General features: G+C 40.1%; 1 non-coding gene and 1 pseudogene across 1 annotated transcript; one reads left to right on the forward strand and one right to left on the reverse strand.

Moving 5' to 3' along the window:
* The first annotated feature begins 13662 nt into the window (after positions 1-13662).
* On the forward strand, positions 13663-19278 carry LOC118027105 (annotated as a pseudogene).
* TRNAR-CCU lies at positions 15511-15583 on the reverse strand. The gene has a single exon. It is a non-coding gene; the product is annotated as a tRNA-Arg (tRNA).
* Positions 19279-20488: the final 1210 nt, after the last annotated feature.

The following is a 20488-nucleotide window of genomic DNA, read 5'->3' on the forward strand; positions in this document are numbered from 1 at the left end:
AGAGAGGGAACACAAGCAGGGGGAGTGGGAGAGGGAGAAGCAGGCTTCCCGCTGAGCAGGGAGCCTGATGCGGGGCTTGATCCCAGGACCCTGATGATCATGACCTGAGCCGAAGGCAGACGCTTAATGACTGAGCCACACAGGCGCCCCATTTGGCTTCTTCTACTTGCTTAAGCCCACATCGTATTCCCTTGTGAGCTAACCTATTGTCTGCTTCCATCCGTCCTACCCCTCTCTGTTTATATTTAATTTTCCTTCCCCAAAGCATCTCTGAAAAAAAGACCGCCATCCTCTAAAATAGAATTTCCCTCCATCACTGCTTCCTGTCCAACTTACCTATGCCAAGAAAGAGAGAGCTATAATTGAAAGTTTCCAGAGTGTGTTTTTGATGACTCTGCTTTAGTTGGCATCCAAAGCTGATGTTTAATCCCAGAGTTGTGAGACTATGTGTGGGCCTGAAGACGTGTTGGGTTTCACCACACCTCTGGCCCCAAAGTGCCTATCACTGAACTGTCGCCTCTTCTGATTATATGCTTCTCTTTGGAATGGCTTGAAAAGGTAGGAGGGGACTTAAGACCTTCCTTATGTTGTTCTGCTCTGAAAGGTTATGGAAAATTGATTTCTCGAAGACACAGAAACTGTAGCAGAGGGCATGGTACTGGTTTGAGGCTGTGCGCGCTCTCAGAAGTGAGAATGCTGTCACCACATGACAAATGTTCTCACAGCAGCTGGGAAGGCACGCAGAGCTTCCAATGTGATACAGTGTATTTTTGCCTGGCGTCACGTAGTCCCTGCTTTTAAATATCCAGGTTACACTTTGAAAGGATGAGCCAAATATCAGATCATTGAAAATTTCTGATTATTATATGCAAAATAGAGAATTGTTAACCTCAGTTTCTTAAACTTTCTAATCTCAAAGTTGAAACCAGGAACAACGTAACGTGTGCCTTCTTGACAGGCTCTTATTTTGGCAGTCTTTAGTTTTTACAGTACAATGTGGCTATATTTAGTCAGTCATTCCCTTCTAGGCTCTTGAAGTAATTTTTTTTTTTTTTTTTTTTTGGTTTAAGTACCTTTAGAGGAAAAAGAGAGATCTGTTAACATAAATGAGAAATGGCCACAAAAGCTTTTTAATAGAGCAGTGGAATTTCTGAAACGAGGGTGGGTTTTCCTCAATCGGTGGGATTAATGCCATCTTGTTTCTGGCCCACTGAAGAGGGTTAGCATTCTGCAAAATGATCACGTAGACAGGTTTATCTTCAGATTCCAAGACTGCCCCATTCTCAGGCCTCCTGGCTGGCTCAGTCAGTGGAGCAGGCAACTCTTGATCTCGGGGTTGTGGGTTTGAGCCCCACATTGGGTGTAGAGATTACTTAAAAATGAGATCTTTAAAAAAAAGAAGGGCTGCCCTTTCCATGCCCTTCACCCCTTTGGGTGGTGTCCATCTGATTCTTATGCCTTCTTTCATGATTGTACTTTTATTAAAATATTTGCTTAGATCTTCCATTACAAATGACAATATATATGATTCATTTATTCATTCAGCAAATATTTGTTGTACAGCTATTATGGGTTAAAGCATCAACAATAAAATAATATATCTGCCCTTGTTGAGCTTATATTCTAGTGGAGGGAAATAGCAAGAAATAGATAGATGATAGATAGATGGATAGATAGATTTATATATAAATGTACACGCACACATTACAAGCACACACTATGTTGTGCTTGTAATTATGATACACACTATGGAGAATAAAGCCAGGAAAGGAGATAAGGAGTTCAGGTGGGTGGTGTGTATGCAGATATTGTAGTTTTAAATAGGGGATTCAGGGTTGGTCTCACTGAGAAGATGACATTTGAGCAGAGCCCTAAAAGGTGTAAGATAGGGAGAAATCCAGCTTTTGAGCTCAGGAAGAACAAATGCAAAGACCCTAAGGTGGGAGTGTACCTCAGATATGAAGGTATGACAAGAAGGCCAGCCTGGGTGGTGCAGAATGAATAAGAGGGCGAGTGGCAGGAGATGGAGCTTCAGGTCAGATGATATAGAACCTGGGGGATCACTGCAAAAAACATTCATTTTTATTCTGAGGGAGATGAGAAGCCACTGGAGGGTTTTGAGCAGAATAGTGTGGTCTAAAACATCTTAAAGTACTGTCCCTTACAGGACTACAAAATTGTAGAGATAAAGTAATGACAATATGTAGTATGTGTATTACAATGACATTAGAAATAGCCAACATATATTGAACAATTAATATGCATAGGCACTATGATAAGCATTTAACAAGGAGATTCTGAAAGAGAATTTCAGAAACAGAAAGATATTTTCAGGCAGGGGGTGTCTTCTTTATGAAAACACCTCATTTTCTCTCTTTCTCTGTCTACAGACAAGACCAGCCATCCAGTGCCCTAAATTTTGCTGGTGGTGTGAGAACAAACCTACTCTTTCAGTGAGAAGAGGTAAAATAGGAAATAAAGAGAAAAGTTTTAGATTACATTGTTCCAGAAATATTATTCGTACTGTAAACCTATCATTAAGGGAAACCCATCGTTGCTAACTCATCATAAAAAAAAAAAAAAAAAATGCCAACCAACTCTTAGCTCTTCATATTCATTCAATGCTGTATGCATGGCTCTCCCCTTTTGAATCCTTAATTCTTTCTAGGATCTGGCAGAGCAATTATTTCTCTTCTCTTTTCTTTCTAAATTGTCTGCTTGAATCAGATTTATATTGAGAGTCTCTGAAGCTGATGGCTAATGAAAAGTCCTATGTAACTTTGCTGTCGATTCAGTAGAGCAGGCCCTATGGCAACATGCTGGAAAATTCCTGGGTGTCCTACTGGCCACTCTTTCAAATTCTCAATCCCTTTCTTTTCTTTGACATGTACCCAAGTAGACTCCTTAACATTGAAAAAAATAAATGGTAGTGTTGGGCACCATTTTGCAGCACTGAAAGACCAAGGAGTTTTCTCTCTCCCTTGCAAAAATTCTCACATGCCTATGCAGGCAAAGAATTGAACTCATGTTTACTTGTGCTCATCTATTTTCTTGAGTTGCAGCAAATACACGAGACACCATTCTGGCTGTGATAAGAAATAAAGGTTTAAGTAACTCTTTGCCTGGCCATATATTCATCTTTTTGAATATATTATTGCATTTAAGACTTAAATTTTTAGTTAGATATTATTAGCTCCATTTTGTCTAAGGAAATTGAAGCTTGGAGAATTAAAATCATTGGTGAAGTTCTTGCATCTAATAAGTGGCAAAGTCAGGAGAAAGATTTCATGTTTATCTGACATTAAAGTTCATGGTTTTTTTTTAAAGTTCATGTTTTATCAGCACAAATGGGGCTGATAAAATAGAATATCTATTTTATAAAATAGAATAGATAAATATCAAGCATATAGGTCATATATATATTCATTATTCTGTGGAACATTAAACATAATTAAACTATTTAAATTGTGTATTCCTGTGGCAAGAGATTTCTTCTATCTTTTATTGAGGCACCAATGTTACCAAACGAGGAAGTCCCCTAAGGCAATGCCAATCACTAGAACCCCTAAAAAATCACTTAGTACCAGCTGGAATGTCATGGGCATGTGCATTGTACGGTTAGCACAAGAAAGCAGGAGTTTAGGCTTATCATGTCTTAATGCGTGTCTCCTCAAGGGCAGGATGGAGGAGGGAAGTCAAGGGCAGGCACTTGGTGTTCGGCAGGAGGCCAGGTGCAAGATGAGAAGCAACAGCAGCTGAGGATCCAGGGCCTCTGAACCTGTTCTTCTTCTTTGACCTTGACTTATTTTTTCCATTTTCTTTTACATCCAGCATCAACCTTTCCTTACTTTGTGTTTTCTGTTCCCTGAACTGAATAGATAAGGCTTCTGAAATCCCTTTGAGAAAAACATCACAAGAATATGAAACTTCAGTCCAAGGATGCAGCTTTTATTTTTTTTTCCAAGATGAAAAATTGGGTTTTTCTTCATTGTTAATGACAACACAGATAAGTGCAGATGGAGTGCAAGGGGCGTATACACATACATATACATTAAAAAAAAAGATGTAGAATGGTATATTCCAGGAGTTAACGTTGTTGCTTGTATTACAGTGTTTGTATCTCCTTTTCCTTTTTTAAATACAATATTCTTTTTTTTATGCGATTAGGTATGGCCTTTTTTTAAAAATTTAGTTTTATTTATTTATTTGACAGAGAGAGACAGCGAGAGAGGGAACACAAGCAGGGGGTGTGGAAGAGGGAGAAGCAGGCTTCCCGAGGAGCAGGGAGCCCCACGTGGTGCTGGATCCCAGGACCCTGGGATCATGACCTGAGCTGAAGGCAGACGCTTAATGACTGAGCCACCCAGGCAACCCTAGGTATTGCCTTTTTAATAAAGGAGATGAAGATTACAGTTCATATGCATATCTGATGACTTACCAACATATTAAAAGTGGAAAACTAACAAATTGGAAAACCTATGTAAGGACAAATGCAGCACCAAGATAGAATTAAGGAAACTCAAAATAATGGGTGAATAGTTAAGGAAAATCTAGCATGGAGACTTCTGCAAACATACCACCACTCTTTGGGAAAGTCTCTTCAGTGAATATGGGGTGCTAAGGGAGGACAAAAACAATCACTTAACTTGATAGATTAACCTAATTAAACCCTGATGGATGGGTTAACAATAGTCAAATATAAATCATATTGATATCCAAGTAATTTCCACAGAACATTATTTTCTTTTTTTTTTTAAAAGATTTTATTTATTTATTTGACAGAGACACAGCAAGAGAGGGAACAGAAGCAGGGGGAGTGGGAGAGGGAGAAGCAGGCTTCCCGCAGAGCAGGGAGCCCGATGTAGGGCTTGATTCCAGGACCCTGGGATTCTGACCTGAGCTGAAGGCAGACGCTTAACGACTGAGCCACCTAGGCACCCCTATTTTCTTTTTTTTTAAAGATATATTTTTTAGGGCGCCTGGGTGGCTCAGATGGTTAGGCATCTGCCTTCGGCTCAGGTCATGATCCCAGGATCCTGGGATCAAGTCCCACATCGGGCTCCCTGCTCCTTGGGAGCCTGCTTCTCTCTCTCTCTCTCTCTGTCTCCCATGAATAAATAAATAAAATCTTTAAAAAATATATTTTTTTAAAGATTCTATTTATCTGAGAGAGAGCGAGTATGAACGGGGATCAGTGCTAGATCCCAGGATGCTGGGATCATGACCTGAACTGAAGGCAGACGCTTAACTGACTGAGCCACCCAGGTGCCCCAGAACATTATTTTCATTTAAAAAAAAAAAAGTAATAAATAAATAAATAAATAAATAAAATTTTTTAAAAAGTATTTTTGTGAAAGCTGGTTGGAAAAATGTCAAATGAATAAGTCAGGATGGGGGCGCCTGGGTGGCTCAGTCGTTAAGCGTCTGCCTTCAGCTCAGGTCATGATCCCAGGGTCCTGGGATTGAGCCCTGCATCGGGCTCCCTGCTCAATGGGAAGCCTGCTTCTCCCTCCCCCACTCCCCTTGCTTGTGTTCCTGCTACTGTGTCTCTCTCCATCAAATAAATAAATAAAATCTAAAAAAAAAAAAAAGTCAGGATGTAAAATTGTATTTATAGTAGTACAAATAAGATTTTTAAAAAAAATAAAAGTAATCTAAGCATTAAAAAAGATTAAAAAAGTAACTGGAAAGAAATCTACCAATAGTCTATCCATGGTGGTTGACTGGAGAGTGGGACAATGAGTAAGCTGTTTTTCCTACTTCTTTCTTTCTGTATTTCTAAAATTTTAAAAATAAGTGTATTACTTTCGATATGAAATATAGTGAAGTCATAGTAATAAAAGTTTTTAAATAACTATCTTTTCATATATCAATCAAATAATTTGAGAAAGATTGTTCTTGTGGGAATTTTCACTGAGAATTTAAGAGCTTTGGCCTCCATAAAAGTTTATGTTCGCCAAGTTCAGTTGAATTTTTGTCTTAGTCATACAAATATGGAACAGAGAGACATAATTAAAATAAATTTCAAGGGGGTGCCTGGGTGGCTCAGTCATTAAGTGTCTGCCTTCAGCTCAGGTCATGATCCCAGGGTCCTGGGATCAGCCCCACATCGGGCTCCCTCCTCCATGGCGAGCCTGCTTCTCCCTCTTCCATTCCCCCTGCTTGTGTTCCCTCTCTCGCTGTGTCTCTCTCTGTCAAATAAATAAATAAAATCTTAAAAAAAAATAAAATAAATTTCAAGGTATTAGACAAAACATTCATTTTTATTTTTAGTAATCTCCACCCTCAACATGGGGCTAGAACTCAATGACCCTGAGACCAAGAGACGCACAGTCTACTGACTGAGCCAGCCAGATGCCCCTTAGATCATAATTTTAGATTTGGATTGTTGGATGAAAAGTAACGAATGTTTGCAGGCCCCTGGCTAACTCAGTCAGCACAGCGTGCAACTCTTGATCTTGGGGTTGTAAGTTCGAGCCCCATGCAGAGATTACTTAAAAATAAAACCTTTTTTTTAAAAATATTTTTATTTTTATTTATTTGACAGAGAGAGACACAGCAAGAGAGGGAACACAAGCAGGGGGAGTGGGAGAGGGAGAAGCAGGCTTCCCGCCGAGCAGGGAGCCCGATGCGGGGCTCGATCCCAGAACCCTGGGATCGTGACCTGAGCCAAAGGCAGACGCTCAACAACTGAGCCACCCAGGTGCCCCTAAAAATAAAATTTTAACTAAATAAATAAATAGAATCATGATTTAATACTACAATCCAAAAAAAGGAGCACTCCTTAAATGTCATTCATTCATTCATTCATTCATTCATTCATTCTTCAGTGCTATTTATAATGAGGAAGAATTGGAAGAGGAAGCAAGGGGAATAGTTATTGAAATTGGAATGTAGATACTTTGTATTAGACAAGCATTATCATGCTACTTCTCCCTCTCAAAATATCTTTAGTAAATATTAGTTTTATAATAAGGAAAAAAAGTGATTGAAAAATATGCTTCTAAAATCTGCTAGACAGAAAGGTTTTCTTTCCTTGCCTTTCCAGCATCCACCACATTTATTGGCATTCTATCAGCCTGCAGACATACTGGATAAATAAATCTATAAAAGAATTAACACATGGGGGTGCCTGGGTGGCTCAGTCGGTTAAGCGTCTGCCTTTGGCTCAGGTCATGATCCCAGGGTCCTGGGATCGAGGGCCACATCGGGCTCCCTGCTCGGTGGGGAACCTCCTTCTCCCTCTTCTCCCCACTTGTGCTCTCTGTCTCTCTCTCTGTCAAATAAATAAATTTTAAAATATCTTAAAAAAAAACACACATAAATAAATGAAATAAGACAAAGCCCTATGTAGTTAGGCCACTTTAACTGCTATCTTGTCTCCATATTTTATACCCAAATCATTCTCAGAATTTGTCAGCCTTACCTGTAGAAACAACCCAAATCTAACCTTTTTTGTCACCTACACTGATACCATCCTAGTCTGAACTACCATACTTGCACAACTGGACAAGTGCAATAACCTCTGAGCTGGCCTCCCTACCTTCATTCTTGCTGCCTACAGTCTAATCTTTATAGAGCAGTAAAAGCGTGACTCAGAATGTGTAACTCCTGAGCTCTAAACCTCCAATGATATTCAGTGTCAATCAAAATGATCAAAAGTGGCCAGTCAGGCCCTTTGCACCTGACCCCTCCCCACTCCCTCTAAGCTCATCTTCTACCTCTTTTCACTCCGTTCTGGCTACCTTAGCTTTTTCCTCCTGCCTGAGGTCCTTTGCACCTGCTTTTCTCTCTGCCTGCGATGCTCTTTCCCAAAATAACTCCAAGGCTTGTTCCATCACTTCATTTAGGTGCCTGGGCAACTGTCAGCATATCAGAGGGGACTCCCAGATCCTCCTATTAAAAATAGCACTATTCCCATCCATTACTCTCCTGGCATTTTCTGTGACTTTGCCCTCCTTTTCTTCTTCAGAGCCCCTTTAACTACCTGAAATAATACCTATTCATTTGCAACATCTTTCTCCCCTTCCATCTCCCTGGTAAGTGTGTTAAGCTCCATTAAAGCAAGAGATTTTCTTATTTTTTCCCTGCTATACACAAAAATAATTTTTTGAACATTACAGCACAATTACTGTCAAAAGATTAATGATAAATTCTTCCCTCTGAATTATCTCAAAGATTAGTAATAAGGGTACCTTAAGTTCATTTCTTCTTTAATTTCAGGTTTGAAAGCTGAAAAGTTCCGGGCAGCTCCTTCTGCCCACAGGTCCTGTCCCCATGCTTTAATAAAACCAAAAAAAAAAAAAAAAAAAAAAAGGCTGAAAAGTTCCAAAATGTCCTAGTGCTATAAGATAATGTGTTAAGCGGAGTTGTACAATGACAGCTACTAGACATCTGGTATATGAGGTACTATAATGTACCTTGTGTACCAAATTAGGAATATTTTGACTGATTGCATTTAAAAAATATTTTGAAGGGCATCTGACTGACTCAGTTGATAGAGCATGTGATTCTTGATCTTGGAGTCATGAATTCAAGCCCCGTGTTGGGTCTAGAGCTTACTTAAAATATAGATAGATACATAGATACATAGATAGATAGATGGATGGATTAACATTATTCTATACTGAAAATTATATATAGCTTATGACGGAAGAAATATGGTAGTAGTCATTGCTTGGTATTTTTCTGAGGTTGTGTCTCTATGAATATGATGAGTACCTAAAATTTGATTTCAGTCTCCTTGCTGCAGTCTTTTTTTTTTTTTTTAAAGATTTTATTTATTTATTTGAGAGAGAAAGAATGAGAGAGAGCACATGAGAGGGGGGAGGGTCAGAGGGAGAAGCAGACTCCCCGCCGAGCAGGGAGCCCAATGCGGGACTTGATCCCGGGACTCCAGGATCATGACCTGAGCCAAAGGCAGTCGCTTAACCAACTGAGCCACCCAGGCGCCCTCCTTGCTGCAGTCTTAATAATTACCTGGAAACACTGGTTCCACAGAGCATGCTCCATATAATTGTTTCAGACAATTTAGGTGGACTGAATATTATGATCCTTATTAATGTACATATTCCAAGATTATTCAGCACTTCACTGGCTTTGTGATCTTGGCCAATGGACTTAACCTCTCCAAACTTCAGTATTCTTGTCTGTAAAATGAGAATGATAATAGCAGGTAACTAGTAGGCTTGTTGTAGAAGTTAAATAAGATAGTATCTATTAAAAATAGAACTACCCTATGACCTAGCAATTGCACTACTAGGTATTTGCACCTAATATACATACAAGGATACAAAAATATAGCTTCGAAGGCTTCAAAGAGGTACATGCACCCCAATGTTTATAGCCGCATTATCAACAATAGCCAAACTATGGAAAGAGACCAAGTGTCCATCGACTGATGAATGGATAAAGAAGATGTGGTATATATATATACAATGGAATACTACTCAGCCATCAAAAAAAATGAAATATTGCCATTTGGAAGGATATGGATGGAACTAGTGTGTTGTGCTAAGTGAAGTCAGTCAGAGAAAGACAAACACTATATGGTTTCATTCATATGTGGAATTTAAGAAACAAAACAGATGAACATATTGGAAGGGGGAAAAAGAGAGAGAGAGAGAGGGAAACAAACCATAAGAGACTCAATGATAGAGAACAAAATAAGGGTTGATGGAGGGAGGTGGGTTGGGGATGGGCTAAATTGGTGATGGGCATTAAGGAGGGCACTTGTTAGGATGAGCACTGGGTGTTATATATAAGTGATGAGTCACTAAATTCTCCTGAAACCAATATTATACTATATGTTAACTAACTAGAATTTAAATAAAAATTTGAAAAGAAAAAAAAATCAGTGTCTATAAACTACTTAGCATAATGCCTAAAACACAATATGTGCTCAGCAAATACCAGCTATCGTTCTTTTTTTTTTTTTTAAAGATTTTATTTATTTATTTGAGAGAGAGAGAGAACACATGGGGGGGGAGGGTCAGAGGGAGAAGCAGACTCCCTGCTGTGCAGGGAGCCCGATGCGGGACTCAATCCCGGGACTCCAGGATCATGACCTGAGCCGAAGGCAGTCGCTTAACCAACTGAGCCACCCAGGTGCCCCCAGCTATCGTTCTTATCACAAAGACATATATATATGAGTGAGGAAAACAATTCCTGCCAAGCAAAGGCACGCATGAATATATGAACAACCTCACTAGTCATTAAAAAAAATCAACTAAAACAATATGTAGTATTTCACCTATCAAATTGGCAAAGGTATTTAAAAATCAATGCACACTGTTTATAAATATATGGTGAAAAGGCCACTCATATACTCACCATTCATTTGAGTCCAATTTTGTAAAATCTTCCAAATTTGTATTATGTATTTTAAGCTCCAAAATGGGGGCGCCTGGGTGGCCCCATTGGTTAAGCATCTGCCTTTGGCTTAGGTCATGATCTCAGGGTCCTGGGATTAAGCCCAGAGTTGGGCTCCTTGCTCAGCAGGGAATCTGCTTCTCCCTCTCCCTCCGTGCTCACTCTCTCTCAAAAAAATAAATAAAATCTTTTTTTTAAAGATTTTATTTATTTATTTGAGGGAGAGAGACTGAGAGAGAGAGCACATGAGAGGGGGGAGGGTCGGGAGGGTCTGAGGGAGAAGCAGACTCCCTGCCAAGCAGGGAGCCCGATGAGGGACTCGATCCAGGGACTCCAGGATCATAACCTGAGCCGAAGGCAGTAGCTTAACCAACTGAGCCACCCAGGTGCCCAAATAAAATCTTTTTTAAAAAAAGCTTCAAAATGTATATGTAAAAATCTAATGTATATTTAATAATGTATATTTTTGCATATACATTTTGAAGCACTGAAAATGTATTTGAAGGCCATAATTAATGAAGGGTGAGAATATTCAACTATAAGAGTATTTATAACAGCATAGCTTGCATATGTTACAATGAAATAAAAAATAGAAACAATCTGAATAGTCTAAAAGGAATAATAATTTACTAGTGTAATAGAATTCTATGCAGTCATAAAATAAAAAGAGACAGTAAAATCACATTTATTGGCATAAAAAGATATATTATTAATTTAAATTAAATAAATTAGATGTTGCATTTGTTTGTTTGTTTGTTTGTTTAGTACTCTCCACCCTCCACCCCAACGTGAGGCTAGAACTCAGGACCCGGAGATCAAGAGTCACATGCTCCACAGATTGAGCTAAGCAGGTGCCCCAGATGTTGCATTTTTATAAATCCGTAGAAAAATATTTGGAAGAATTAAACAAGATATTACTAGGTCAGAGCCAGTTGGATTGTAAATAGTTTTTATTTTTTCCCCTTGTTATCTGTATTTTTAATTTTTTCAATGATAATCTTATTTATCTGCACAATTAAGGAAGCACACAGAAAGGCATTTATTGAATGAGAGCATAGCAATTAAGAACATTGGCTCTGAGTCAGAAGGCCTGTGTTGCAGTCCAGCTGTTCCAGCAACTGTATAAACTTTGACAAATTATTTAACTTTTCTGAACCTCACTTCTCTCTTACGGGAGTCCTGAGGACTAAATAAGCCAGTGAGCCAAAGTTTAATGATACTTTGTAATAATAATGGCTAACATTTGGGCGCCTGAGTGGCTCAGTCGGTTAAGTGTCTGCCTTCAGCTCAGGTCATGATCCCAGGGTCCTGGGATCGAGCCCCGCATCGGGCTCCCTGCACAGCGGAGAGCCTGCTTCTCCCTCTCCCTCTGCCTGCCACTCTGACTATCTGTGCGCTCTCTCTATCTCTCTGTCAAATAGATAAATAAAATCTTTAAAAAAATAATAATAATGGCTAACATTTATTGACCACTTACTATGTGCCAACACTGTTTTACTCTCTACACATATTAAATCTTTTAATCTCTAAAACAATCTTCTAAGGTAGGTACCATTAGTATCTCTATTTATAGATAAGGACCCAGTTAATGAAGTAATAAATGTAATAATAATTATTATGATTATTTTAATTGTTCAGTTTGGGACTACACACACACATATATATTTTTAAGTAGCTTCCACGCCCAACATGGGGCTTGAACTCACAACCCTGAGATCAAGAGTCACATGCTTTACTGACTGAGTCAACCAGACACCCCAGGACTATATATATTTATCAACTTGAAAACAAAACTGATTACAAACAAAAACGTACACCAAACCATAATTTTAACATACAAAGGCAATTGGTATTTCTAGTCAGCCTATTTCCTAGAGGAGCATCATGGAAGGAGTCATCCCAAAGCCGATCCCAGCTCTGAGCATATGATGCAATGATTAAGATAATAGCTAGAGGGGCGGCTGGGTGGCTCAGTCATTAAGCATCTGCCTTCAGCCCAGGTCATGATCCCAGGGTCCTGGGATCGAGCCCCACATCGGGCTCCCTGCTCCGCGGGAAGCTTGCTTCTCCCTCTCCCACTCCCCCTGCTTGTGTTCCCTCTCTCGCTGTGTCTCCCTCTGTCAAATAAATAAATAAAATCTTTAAAAAAAAAAAAAGATAATTGCTAGAAAATTCAGGTATTACTTAGGTGTGCCTGGGTGGCTCAGTTGGCTATGTGCCTGACTCTTGATTTCAGCTTAGGTCATGATCTCAGGGTTGTGGGATCAAAGCCTGCGTCGCGCTCCGTGTTCAGCACAGTCTGCTTGGCCCTTTCCCCTGCTCCTTTCCCCACTCACTCTCTCCCCTTCTCTAGCTCTAAAACAAATAAAATCTTTACAGAAGAAAATTCAGATGTAACTTAAACATAATAAATGTTGACCTAATGGCTCAAATCCATCTTCTGTCCATGACTAAAGTAGCCCATTGTATTTAGAAATATATCAAGTTATACAGTAGGCCTATCCTTTCCAGGTTTTCACACATTGTGGCTTAAATAACTGTGTCATCTTAAAACGATTAAAGTAAAAAAAGGATCACTTCAGTACCACGTGGGCTCTCTAAGAGACCGCTATTTTATTTTTAGACTTACTTTACTTAACATGTATTTTAGAAGGAAGCAGAGGTACAGATAGGGAGCATGTTAGTAGTGAACATAGAAGGAAAAAGACCAAAGTATATAAATTCGCTGAATTTGTGGTACTACTATGTGCTGAAGGCATTCAGGGCTTTATGCAGACTCAGAGCACACGGGTAAAGAGTGTATGCCGGGGGTGGGGGGGGGTGGGGGAGGTTGGGGTGTGTGTGTGTGATGTCAGACCACCTGGTTCTCACTCTGCCTCTGATATTATCAGAGTGATCTTGAGCAAATTGCTTAAACCAGTGCTGTCCCATAAAAGCTTATGAGACACATATTACTCATGAGACACATATTACTCATGAGACACATAAGTAATTTAAAATTTTTATAGTAGCCAAGTTACAGAAAGTTAAAGAAACAAGTGTAATTAATTTTGTTAAATATTTTACTTACACCAATATACACAAAATATTATTTCAACATGTAACTAATGTAAACCAATATTAATGATAGAGTTTACATTCTTTTAATTTGAAATCTTTGAAATCCTATGTGTGTTTTATCTGTATATTTCAGTTCAGACAAACCACATTTTTCTTTCTTTTTTTAAAAAATAGGCACCACATCCAACATAGGACTTAAACTCACAACCCTGAGATCAAGAGCTGCATGCTCTGCCGACCCAGCCGGCCAGGGATCCCAGATATGTTTCAAGTGCGCAATTGTCCCATGTGCTACTGGCTTAGACTATTGAACAACACAGGCTTCAACTTCTGCCTCAGGTTATTTCTCTGTAAAATGTGTGGGAAATCAGTAACTGTCTGAGGGGGTGAGTGGGGGTTGGCAAAGTAGGTAGAGGGTCAAAAGCTACACACTTCAGGGGCACCTGGCCGGCTCAGTTGGTAGAGCATGCTACTCTTGATCTGGGGGTTATAAGTTTGAGCCCCACGTTGGGTGTAGAGGTTACTTAAAAATAAAATCTTAAAAAAAAAAGCTACAAACTTCCAGTTAAAAAATAAGTAAGTCACAGGGATGTAATGTACAGCATGGCAAATATTGTTAGTATTACTGTGTTAGGGGGCGCCTGGGTGGCTCAGTTGTTAGGCGTCTGCCTTTGGCTCAGGTCATGATCCCAGGGTCCTGGGATCAAGTCCCGCATCGGGCTCCCTGCTCTGCGGGAAGCCTGCTTCTCCCTCTCCCACTCCCCCTGCTTGTGTTCCCTCGCTTGCTGTGTCTCTGTCAAGTAAATGAAATCTTTAAAAAAATAATAATAATACTGTGTTAGTATATTTGAAAGTTGCTAAGAGAATAAATTATAAAAAGTTTTCATCATGAGAAAAAAATATGTAACTATATGTGGTGACTAGACCTATTGTGGTGATCATTTTGCAATATATATAAGTATTGAATCATTACATCATACACTGGAAACTAATACAATATTGTCAGTTATACCTCAATAAAAAAATAAAGATAACATAAAAAAACACAAAATAATACTTGTCCCATTAGATTAAATGAATTAATGGATATAAAGTGCTTAGCACAAACTCAGAATTCAAAACAAAACAAAACAAACCAAGAAAACACCTTCTCCAAAAATGGCCTGGTGGTCTATAGGGAAGACCTGAAGCTTGTTGACAATCAAATAGAGTAAAGGAGGGGAGATCTCAGGCCAGCAGGCTGAGCAAGGCTGGAATCAGGTAAGCAGAGGTTACAGGGCTGTTGGAAAGAGGCACCGATAGCATCTGTTTAAAAGGGATTACAAGATTTGCCTGGTAAAACATTAATGATCCACCATTTTGTTGAGGCTTTAGCTTGCTTTCTGTAATTACTGATATATATGCCCATCTTATTTTGGAGGAGTTTGTTTCTGCAAGAGAAAATGCCCAATAAGCCATTGCTGTTCAACTATTATCTTTTAAAAAATTTTTCATTTTGTTGTGGTAAGTCCGCTTCAAATGACAGCTACTCTCTTATAAATTTGTAAACTGACTATTTAAGTCATTATCTCAATCTATTCACAACATAGTAAGAAGAGTGTTTTTGTCTCCATTTTTCAGGGTAAGGATTTTATAGATGAAATGAAGGGAGAATAGCTGTTACCCAAAGGGTGAATAAGGATTTGAGCCTGGGTTATCTTTTTCCAAAGCTCATGCTCTTTTCATTTCACTGTATACTGAGGAGTATCATAGACTGTACCAGATTTTTAAATCAAATCGATTTTACAAGTTGTCTTTTCACAATACCACATCTTTTATTTATTTATTTATTCTTTTTTTTGTTTTTGTTTTTAAGTACTCCAGGGGCGCCTGGGTGGCTCAGTCGTTGGGCGTCTGCCTATGGCTCAGGTCATGACCCCAGAGTCCTGGGATTGAGCCCCACATTGGGCTCCCTGCTCAGCAGGAAGCCTGCTTCTCCCTCTCCCACTCCCCCTGCTTGTGTTCCCTCTCTCGCTGTGTCTCTCTCTGTCAAATAAATAAATAAAATCTTTAAAAATAATAATAATAAAGTACACTCCACACCCAACGTGGGGCTTGAACTCACGACCCTGAAATCAGGAGTCACATGCTCTACCGACTGAGCCAGCCAGGTGCCCCCATAATACTGTATCTTAATACTACATTAATTTCTATTTTGGTGGATTCTAGTTTTTAAAATGGCACTAAATTTGGTGCATTAATACCACGGCTATCCAGAACCCAAAGAACCTTGGAGGAAGGGAACTATTCTGAGTAGGCAAAAATAGTTGTCACGAAGTCCAATGCCCTAGAGTTCATGACTGTTTTTTTTAAAGATTTTATTGATTTATTTGACAGAGAGAGACACAGCGAATGAGGGAACACGAGCAGGGTGAGTGGGAGAGGGAGAAGCAGGCTTCCCGCAGAGCAGGGAGCCCGATGCGGGGCTCGATCCCAGGACCCTGGGACCATGACCTGAGCCTAAGGCAGACGCTTAACGACTGAGCCACCCAGGCGCCCCGAGTTCATGACTATTCTTAAAAGAGTCATAGGGAGCAGGTGTTTGAAGGCAAGACAGAGGACAATAGAGAGATATATTCAGGCTACTGCGTGCAGTGAACAGTGTCTTAAAATGGTAGCTGATGGTGCAAAAGCCACAGGCGGGGACCAGACCGTGACGAGATTTGTGCCTTAAACTAAAGGGTTTGGATTTTATTCTGAATCCTATGCAGTGCCTTTGAAGGAGTGCAGGCAGATGTGCCCCCGATTAGACTTTTGTTTCAGAAAGATCATTGTAGGATAGATCACAGGATCTCGCTGGATCAGAGCCGGAGAGAGCAGTCAAGATGTCCCTGCAGTAAAATGGAAAAAAAGCGGCAAGAGCCTGAAATTGTGGCCATTGTGAAGAAAGAGAAAGGGACTGTTAAGAAAGAAGCTGGTATGAAGAGAATTTAATAACTGATGTGGGGAAGATTGGTGGAAGAGAAGGAGATTCCGATTATCCCTGAATTTCTGGTTTTCACTGTGGTTTGCACTGAGAGAAGCAGCTGAAGTTGGTTTTGGTCATGCTGTGTGGGGTGTTTACTGGGTCTGAATAGTTGACCTATAAAAGATGTTTTATCCTCATCCTGGTCTTTCAGTATTATTTTTCTCCATATGCCCTTTTGCACTTAAAGAAAAAAAAAGATGCATGGAAGTGAAGAAACTATTTCAAGGACACCCACTGAATCTATGCTTACATGTCAAATTGAAAAAGAAAATAGAGATACTTATCTTAAAAGCTAAGTAACATATAAAACACTTTTAGTATAAACAGGAAAATAATTGTTTGGGGATCTAGACATTATTTTGTCACTGAGGTAAATTAGTCTTTATTTCTCTCCGGTTCTCTCTTATCTATGTTTTCAAAGTTACATTTATGTGCGATCTGCAAACCAAGGAAATTTGCTATTCAAATTTTCCTAGTTGCCTGTGAATATTCTGCTCCAATTTACAGATTCTTAGATCACATTTTAATTGATAAAAAACATAAAGGGTCAAATGCATATTCTCTCATCTATAAAACTGTATCTAACTTGATTTCCTCTGATTTTGTTCCCTTCGTTACCTCACCAAGAGCCAACATCTATTAGGAAAAGAAATTCTATCATGTGGCAGAATTCTTAAATATTTTATAAAGTTGTTTTCTGTTCTACTTTCTTCTTTGACAAGAGTGCTTTTAAAGAAAAAAGAGTGGGGCACCTGGGTGGCTCAGTCAGTTAAGCGTCTGCCTTAGGCTCAGGTCATGATCCCAGCGTCCTGGGATTGAGCCCCACATTGAGCTCCCTGCTCAGCAGGGAGTCTGCTTGTCCCACTTCTTCTGCCTGCCACTCCCCTTGCTTGTGCTCTCCCTCTCTCTCTGTCAAATAAGTAAATAAAATCTTTAAAAATAAATACATAAGTAAAAAATTTTAAAGAAATTTATTTATTTATTTTAGAGAGAAAGAACAAGGGGGAGGCAGGGAGAGGGAGAGAAATTTTTTAAGCAAACTCCGTGCCCAGCATGGAGCCCCATGTGGGGCTAGACGTGAGGCTCGATCTCATGACCCTGAGATCAGGACCTGAGCCAAAACCAAGGGTCAGATGCTTAACCAACTATGCCAGACGCCCCTAGAAAACTGTTTTTTTTTTTTTTTTTTTAAGAATTTATTTATTTTAGAGAGAGAGAGTGAGAAAGAGCATGAGAGGGGAGACAGTCAGAGGGTGAAGCAGACTCCCCACTCTGAGCAGGGAGCCCGATGGGGGACTTGATCCCAGGACTCCAGGATCATGACCTGAGCTGAGGCAGTCGCTTAACCAACTGAGCCACCCAGGCGCCCTAGAAAACTGCTTTTTGAAGGAATACTATTTCACATTTTCTGAATCACTTTCTATAGCTGTTTCAGCAATTGTGAGGTGAAATGTGTCCTCAATTTGTAGTTCTCTTCAGGCTTCCCTCCCCCTTTTTTTTTTTAAGATTTTATTTATTTAGCAGAGAGAGACACAGCGAGAGAGGGAACACAAGCAGGGGGAGTGGGAGATGGAGAAGCAGGCTTCCCACCGAGCAGGGAGCCCGATGTGGGACTCAATCCCAGGACCCTGGGATCATGATCTGAGCCGAAGGCAGATGCCTAACCACTGAGCCACCCAGGTGCCCCTTCAGGCTTCCCTTTACTTCACAGTTTCCTAACTGCTCTGAATGGTCACTATTATCTATTGGAGGGGGTGGGGAGTAATACTACCTTAAGACACTATGACACTTCCTGTCTTTCAGTAAGGAGTTGTTTCAATCACTAGAGCAAGTCTATAAAAGAGTACTTCACCTGTTTGACCTACTCAGCTGATTTTCACGTTGGCTCTTCATGTACCAGGCATATTGCCCTCTATGAACTGGAAGATATCCCAGTGGATAAGAAGGTCAGAAGCCTTCTGGAGGTGTCTTTCAGTCTAAGATTACTGTTTTTGTCCCTGAAGGTCAAAGTAAATCGTGTTGACCAAATGGTAGAACATGCAATCACAATGATATTTTCTAACTATACATTTTCTATTGGAAAGACTGTCCTGTATCTCATCCAGGACCTTACTCAAACGTGCCATCACACTCCTGAAAACAAGGCTGGGCCTATATTAATTTCATAACATGACCCTGGACTTTTAGAGTCCCCTATATTTGATTTATTAAAATGTGTTGTGATAGAAGATGCTGTGGTGTCTGATAATACCACATTACTTATGGTATTAAGTCTTATACTACACAGCAATCAATAGAAATGACCTACGGATGCATGCAACAACTTGGCTGAATCTCCAAGGAATTTCTCTGAACAGTAAATGTCAATCTCAACTCTTTGGTCTCAGCTGCAGGAACGAGATGACGAAGGGGACGTCATCTGGAGAGCATTGCAATGAGACATGCATGCTGTACTATTGCTGTGGTCTAAGACCTACCACCTTCAGAAGTCAGCCCGTGGCCAATACGGCTCTCCTGCCAAGTGGGAGTGGACGTGTGACTGGAGTGCCAAGGCTAGAAGACCAAATACCACCGCGACAGATCAGATCAGGCACCTACAAATTGCATTTCACAGATTCAGGCCTGGATTTCGAGAAGGAACAACACCTAAACCCAAGAGGGCAACTGTTGTAACATCCAATTCATCTTAAGCATTTCAACAATGAGGATTCACACAATAAATGTTCTGGTTTAAAAAAAAAGAGTCAGTGGCGCCTGGGTGGCTCAGAGGGTTATGCATCTGCCTTGGACTCCCGTTGTGATCCTGGGACCCAAGGATCAATCCCCTCCCTGCCCCACTTGCAGGCTCCCTGTTCAGCAGGAAACCTGCTTCTCCCTCCTCCCCTGCCCCTCCCCCCCCGCTTGTGCTGTCTCTCATTCTCTCTCTCAAATAAATAAATAAAATCTTTTTAAAAAGTCAATCTAAAAAGGCAACATTCTCTATGATTCCATTTATATAACATTTTTTCAAAGATTTACTTATTGTGGCGCCTGGGTGGCTCAGTCGGTTGAGCGTCTGCCTTCAGCTCAGGTCATGATCCCAGGGTCTCGGGATAGACCCCCACATCAGGCTCTCTGCTCAGCAGGGAGTCTGCTTCTCCCTCTCCTTCTTCCTGCAGCTCCCCCTGCTTGTACTCTCTCTCTCTGTCAAATAAATAAATAAAATTAAAAAAAAAAGATTTATTTATTTGAGAGAGAGAGAGAGCACAAGAGGGAGAGTGAGAAGCAGGCTCCCCACTGAGCAGAGGAGCAGGGAGCCCACTGCTGGGTTCCATCTCGGGACCCCGGGATCATGACCTGAGCTGAAAGCAGAGGCTCAACCAACGGAACCACCCAGGCACCCCTACCCTATAAACATTTTTTAAATGACAACATTGTAGGGGCGCCTGGGTGGCTCAGTCATTAAGTGTCTGACTTTGGCTCAGGTCATGATCCCAGGGTTCTGGGATTGAGCCCCACATCGGGCTCCCTGCTCTGCGGGAAGCCTGCTTCTCCCTCTCCCACTCCCCCTGCTTGTGTTCCCTCTCTCGCCGTGTCTCTCTCTGTCAAATAAATAAATAAAATCTTAAAAAAAATAATTATTACATATCTGTTACATAGGTTGTTTGTAGGTATCAAGTATTATTTTAAAATTTAAAAAACTAGGTAGATTTATATATATTGACATGGAAACATGCTATATTGTAAAGAGAAAAAAGCCCCTTGTTGGGGAAAAAAAAGAGAAAAAAAAAGCACCACGTGAAGTTGCATGTATAACATAATTCTTAAAATATAATTATTACATCTTTCAGACATATGTGCCAAGAGTCCTGGAAGGACAATTAAGAAACTATTTATGTAGTTGACTACTGGGGCGTGGGACTAGAGTAAGGGAAAGTAAAGGACTCTTATTTTTCACTTATATACTTGGTGTGTAAGTTTGTATGTTGTATGTTGTTTACTGTGAGTATGCATTGCCTCTCTAATTAATATTTTACAAAAAAATGATTCCAGCTTAATAACTATTTAGAA

This window comes from Mirounga leonina, unplaced genomic scaffold, assembly GCF_011800145.1.
Source record: "Mirounga leonina isolate KUSES-001 unplaced genomic scaffold, KU_Mleo_1.0 Mir_357, whole genome shotgun sequence".
NCBI lineage: Eukaryota > Metazoa > Chordata > Mammalia > Carnivora > Phocidae > Mirounga > Mirounga leonina.